Source organism: Vipera berus, assembly GCF_964194415.1.
Source record: "Vipera berus genome assembly, chromosome: 2".
NCBI classification, from domain to species: Eukaryota; Metazoa; Chordata; class Lepidosauria; order Squamata; family Viperidae; genus Vipera; species Vipera berus.
Window position 1 is genome coordinate 279,295,502 of NC_138203.1, and position 6,261 is coordinate 279,301,762.

A 6,261-nucleotide genomic window follows, 5' to 3' on the forward strand; every position below is an offset into this window, starting at 1 on the left:
CGCCCTGAGTCTTCGGAGAAGGGCGGGATATAAAAGGGATTAAAAAAAAATAACCAGGTTTTCGCACCCCCAGTTGGGAACCCCTGCTGTAAACAATTCAGCAATTACTCTGGTCTTCTCAATTTCTTGCTGCTATTATTATTATTATTATTATTATTATTATTATTATTATTATTATTATTATTATTATTATTATTATTATTATTATTATTATTATTATTATTATTATTTGCTTTCTGAGTGTGATGCTTTGTTGTACATTTCCAGCTGGGTGCGTTCAGGATGTCGGGGAAAGGAACCCATGCTTGGAACTGACTGATCCCGTTGAACGCCAAGGGTTGGCTGCTGAAAACCCATCCTCATGTCAGCCCAGTGGAGAGATTTCCGTAAGTCAGCCTGAAGCGAGGCAACGAGAGAGCAAGTCCATTCCTTCTTGGAAAAATGATTCCTGTAAAAGAAAAGACGTAGTCCGCAGGGGCAAAGAACCCAATTTACATCCTCTGGATGGGAAGTCCTTGAGATGGACCCCAGATTGTATTTCCCCCAAAATAAAGCAGCCAGGAAAAAAGAAAGGACACAAAAGGTTTGGGGTATATTTTGAGATCCAGCCTCGTAACTCGTGGAGGCATCGTCCAAATGACTGAAAAACACCATTCCTGCTCGTATGTCAGTCAAATGGGTGGTGAGAGTTTGGGATTTGCTCTTCCTTTCAAAAGCCACTCCAGAGAGAAGCCTTACAGATGCTCCAAGTGCGGGAAACGCTTCTGCCACCCCAGCGGTTTCACCAGCCACCTCAGAAGCCATAGGAGAGAAAAGCTGCCTCAGGGCCTGTGCAAGGGGAGGAGCATCAGCACCCACTCGGACCCGCGCAGGGCTGGTCGATCCCCAGCTGTCGAAAAATGCGGGACATTGTCTTGCCAGAGCTGCCAGCTCCTGGCCCACCGGAGGATGTGCTTGGGCGAGCAGCCCTTCCGGTGCTTCGAGTGCGGGAAGATCTTCAGCTCAAGCGTGCACCTCAGCGTGCACCAGCGCGTCCACGTGTGCGTGAAAGCCTTGATCTGTTCCGATTGTGGAAAGACCTTCAGTGGGAAGTCACAACCTCCGCCGGCACCAACGGATCCACACCAGAGAGAATCTGTTTAAATGCCTGGAGTGTGGCAAAAACGTCTGTGTGAGTTCGGACCTCGCTGCCCACGTGCGAATCCACACCGGCCACAAACCCTACAAATGCCTGGACTGTGGGAAGAGTTTCACCCAGAAGCAGCATCTGATGAGCCACCGGGGCGGGGCTTGGCTCTAGACGCGCGGCTGCTCCGTCTGCAAATGTGCTCTCAAATGGGTGGGTGGAAGGAAAAGGGCTTTTCCTTCCACCCACCCATTTGAGAGCACATTTGCAGACGGAGCAGCCGCGCGTCTAGAGCCAAGCCCCGCCCAGGAGGCGATCAGCCAGGTGGGCTCGGAAGACGCGCTGGAGAGGCGGGCTTGGGGCGGCCATGCTGAGGCCGGCTGGCGAGGGCCGCTGCGTGGTCTGCGGGCGAGAGGGGCGCCAGGCCCGCCGGAAGTCCCCGGAAGTTCCTGGAACGGGCTGGCAGGCACGCTCTTCCCCGGCCCGCCGGAAGTCCCCCAAACCTGGAACTGCCTGGCGGCGGGCGGGCACTCCCTCTCCGATCCGCCGGGGAGCGTCTCCCAAAGCGCAGCGTCTGGCAGCCGGGAGTCCATCGGCCTGGTCGCTGGCGAGCTGGCCCGCGGCTAGGGCCGGGGCCCAGGAACAGGTAGCCGGGTGCAGGTGGGGGGAAGGAAAGCCGGGCGCGGGCTTCTGCGGCTGGTTGCGAGGCCGGATGCGGGCGTCTGCCGGGAGAGATAGCGGGTAGCAGGGCGCGCTCTGCTTATGCTCAGATGCCGCTTGGGTGAGGGGGAGGGGCTTCCTGCCGCTCCCGGGGTCTGGCGTTTGCAAGGGGGAGGGGAAGGGGCTTAGAGGCTCTTGGGGGTGGGAAGGGAGAGTCACGATGGAGGGGGGACTGGACTAAGGCTTGAAGTTGCTTTGCAAGAACGGGGACACTCGACTGATTTATGTTTTTTTCCCGGCATATAAGACGACCCGGCGTATAAGACGACCCCCCAACTTTTGAGAAGATTTTCAGGGGTTCAAAAGTCGTCTTATACGCCGGAAAATACGGTACTCTCTTCCAACTCAATATTTATCTGCAGTTTCAACGTTAGCTTGACACATACAGTTATCGATGTGAGTGAAAGTTAAGGAACTGTAAAAAAACAAACCAACCTTTGCATGTAGATAGATAGCTAGGAGATTGGTGTTTTGTATAGAAATATTTGTATTAAAAGGCCTGTAAAATTTGTCAAGCGAAAGTATTAGAAATCAGCAGAAATTACTTAACCTGAAAACCATGTTTTTTAACAATGAAACATCACTGTACTTGAGAGCAAGGGTGGATTTGTGTTTGAAATGTTCCTTTTCTCCAACAACTTCACCACTTGTTTTGGTCACCCATGTGCTCCTAAATTGTATCACCCTGGAAAATGGATTCAATAGGATACTATATACGCAGATGGAGAAACAATATTTTGAGGAAGTTAATCATTTTTTTATTGCTCCATTCCTCTCCATTTTACCCCTAAGAGGATATGTTTGAATGACTCTTCTTATTCCACCCTTTTCAGAGAGACAAACACAGTCTGCATCTGGTTTCACACAGCAGGCATTACCACCTATTGTGACTGGCTTGGTTTTAGTTGATGTTAGCGTAACTGTGCGAAATTCAGCCGCTTTAGGTGTAAACCAGCATCATGGCTCAATATTTTGTGTGAATCCAGGCAATAATGGTTTATTAGAATAATTGTTAGTTGGGAACTGCCCAAAATTTGATATAAAATGGGCAGCTATGCAAAGAGCCCTCGACTTACAACTGGTTGCTTAAAACCTGTTGAAAATTACAGTGGACCTCCGCAGAGCTACTTATCCATTTTTGGAGTTACCACATCTTGCGGTCCACGTGATTGCATTTTGCGTGCTTGGCAACTGGCTCACCTTTATGGCTGTTTGTAGTGTCCCATAGTCAAACAACTATAATTTGCAACATTTTCTGCTGGTTTCTGGTGTTTATTTCTGGTTTTTGGCAAAAAAAAAACCAAAAAACCACTATCGGAGAAAATAGATTGCTTAACAACTGTCATAAGAATATAAACAGATTTAATAGTTTAGTAGTTTAACATTCGTTTGGCCTATTTCGCGGGGTGGGAAAACGTATAATATTAATCAGCGCTCAACTAGGGAAGATGTGTATATGTGTTAGACTTTTTTTAAGACACTTTAATGTTTGTGGTGTTTTTTTCTTCTTTTGTCCACCTTTTTAAAAAATATGTTGGTATTTTTTCCATTTTAACTTTCGTTGAATAAACTTTGAGAGAAAAAAACAACTCGTAAAGAGTCGTAACTTCAGATTTAATCATATAATGTCTCAGTGTATGACAGTGGTGACTTACAACCATAATCCCAGGCTCAAGTTTCCATCACACCTTGAGGAATAGCAGTATAAATGTTTTTAAACAAAATAATCAGTAGATGAAAGTGGACAACCTGACTGAGGAAATTTACGGCCGAATTTAGGTTTCAATCCTGATTCAGTTCTCTAAAGATATTTAAAACCATGGCAACAATCCCAGGGGGCCAAATGGCATTTGAAAAGTTCTACTTCGGCTTTCCGGAAATAAATTGGGATGAATTTTTTTCCCCCCCAAACGATGGGCAGATCTCAAGCACTCAACACTTAACTTTTGTATAGATATATATTTTATTATCATTTTTCATACTTACAAGAAATGTACGAAGAAGTTACACTTCTTTAATTTTGGCAAAGTGTAGAGATTTTCCTTTCCTGTTCAAGGGGCACAGCAAGGGAAGTCTGGTTTTAGTTGCATATCGTTCTTCCTTTGCAGAAAGACAAGGCGGTGTAACGCTGACGCTTTCGTCCTCGACCATCCACAAAACTCACTTTCCGAGTCTCTTCTACTGCTGCCCCGTTCTTGTTCCATACGGCATTTTAGAAACACTTTATTCAAAGTAATGGACCCAAAACAGCCCACCTTAAACTGTGTCCAATGTTCAGTTCAGGAAAGGTAAACGATCCTAATGGAGCAACACTCCAGTCTGAACTGCGTTTCCTACACTTTTACAGCGTTTCCCAGTATTTCTTTGAATTCTCCTTTCTCTTCCTTCCAGCGCCCATTTTGTTCTTAAACAGAGCAATTTGTTTCCACTACAAAGGTCTCGGCTCTTTTATGAAGTCTATGAGTCATAAAAGAGCCGAGGTTGCCTACCCCTGGTCTATTCCAAAGGCATTTCAAAATCGCTGCGCGATTCCTACTCTTCGTTTTCCCTTTTTACCAATTCCCTCCCCCTCTATTATTTCATGTTTTGCTGCCTAAAAAGGTTAAGGTAAAGGTTCCCCCGCACATGCGTGCTAGTCGTTTCCGACTCTAGGGGCCGGTGCTCATCTCCGTTTCAAAGCTGAAGAGCCAGCGCTTGTCCGAGGACGTCTCCGTGGTCATGTGGCCGGCATGACTAGACGCCAAAGGCGCACGGAACGCTGTTACCTTCCCACCGGAGTGGTCCCTATTTTTCTACTTGCATTTTTTACGTGCTTTCGAACTGCTAGGTTGGCAGAAACGGGGACGAGTAACAGGCGCTCACTCTGTTACGTGGCACTCGGGATTCGACCCGCCAAACTGCCGACCTTCTGATCGACAAGCTCAGCGTCCTAACCCACTGAGCCACCGCGTCCCTTCTTTGCTGCCTACGGTGACCTTATTCACAATAGTCTTTTCTCTTTGGTTGCTGCCTGGTGGACAGGGCAGAGCATTGCCGTTACCAAGACACGGTCCGCCTTTGCATCTCAAAAAGGTTTTTTAATATCCTGGAAAGGATCCCCCAAAAAAGGCTTGGTAGCAGTGCTACTTACATGTCCCAAATGGAAGACCTCTTTCCCCATTTATAAAGGAGGAAAGACATTTCCCCAATAAATGCCTTGTCTCAAAAAGTCCCCTTTCCTAACCGTCTTCTCCTCTCTCTCTCTCTCCCCCACGGCAGTTTCTTCCTTGGTTTTTCCAAACCATCACAATGCAACTCTGAATTCGTAAGCTTTGTCTAGGCCTGGGAGAAACATCTATATCAGGGGTCTTCAAACTCGGCCCTTTTATGACTCATGGACTTCAACTCCCAGAATTCTTCAGCCAGCATGCCTGGCTGAGGAATCCTGGGAGTTGAAGTCCATGAGTCATAAAAGGGCCGAGTTTGAAGACCCCTGATCTATATAAAGGGTCCTGTCTTAAGATTTCCCCAGGATGTCACCCACAGCGATGATTCCTTGCCCCTTTTTTGAAGCCAAAATTCTAAGATAGAATAGAACAGAGCTGGAAGGGACCATGGAGGTCTGCTAGTCCAGCCCCCTGCTCAAGCAGGAGAACCTATACCATTTCAGACAAGTGACTTGTCTAGTCTCTTTCTTAAAAATACCCAGTGATGGAGCACCCATGATTTCTTGAAGGTGTTAATTGTCCTCACTGTCAGGAAGTTTCTCCTTAATTCCAGGTTGTTTCTCTCTTTCATGAGCTTCCAACCCTTGTTTCTCATCCCGCCCTCTGGTGCTTTGGTGCATAACGTGATCCCCTCTTCTTTGTGGCAGCCCCTCAAATACTGGAATCACCCCTATTTCTTCTTTCCTTTAGACTAGCCCACAGGTAGGCAACCTCGGCTCTTTTATGACTCATGGACCTCAACTCCCAGAATTCCTGAGTCAGCTATGCTGACTCAGGAATTCTGGGAGTTGAAGTCCATGAGTCATAAAAGAGCCGAGGTTGCCTACCCTAGGACTAGCCAAACCCAAGTCCTTCATATGTTTTGAACTCCAGGCTTTTGATCATCTTAGCTGCTCTTCTCTGATTTTTTTCCCCAAAGTCTCAACACCGTTTTTTGTAGCATGGTGACCAAAATTGGTCGCAGTATTGGTTGCTGGGACACCCTGTGGGGATTACAAGAAAACCAGACCTAGACAAAGCTCACTAACTCTTATTGGACGATGCCTTTGTGACATCACATCTGGAGGTGTCCAGACAACCCTCCCATACACACACACACACACACGATTTCTCTCTGTATATGTGCCTTAAGATTTCACCACTTCCAATTAAAAACCAGCATTTTGGGCTGCCTCCATTTTATAGGAAAGAGGATAATTATTACATGGC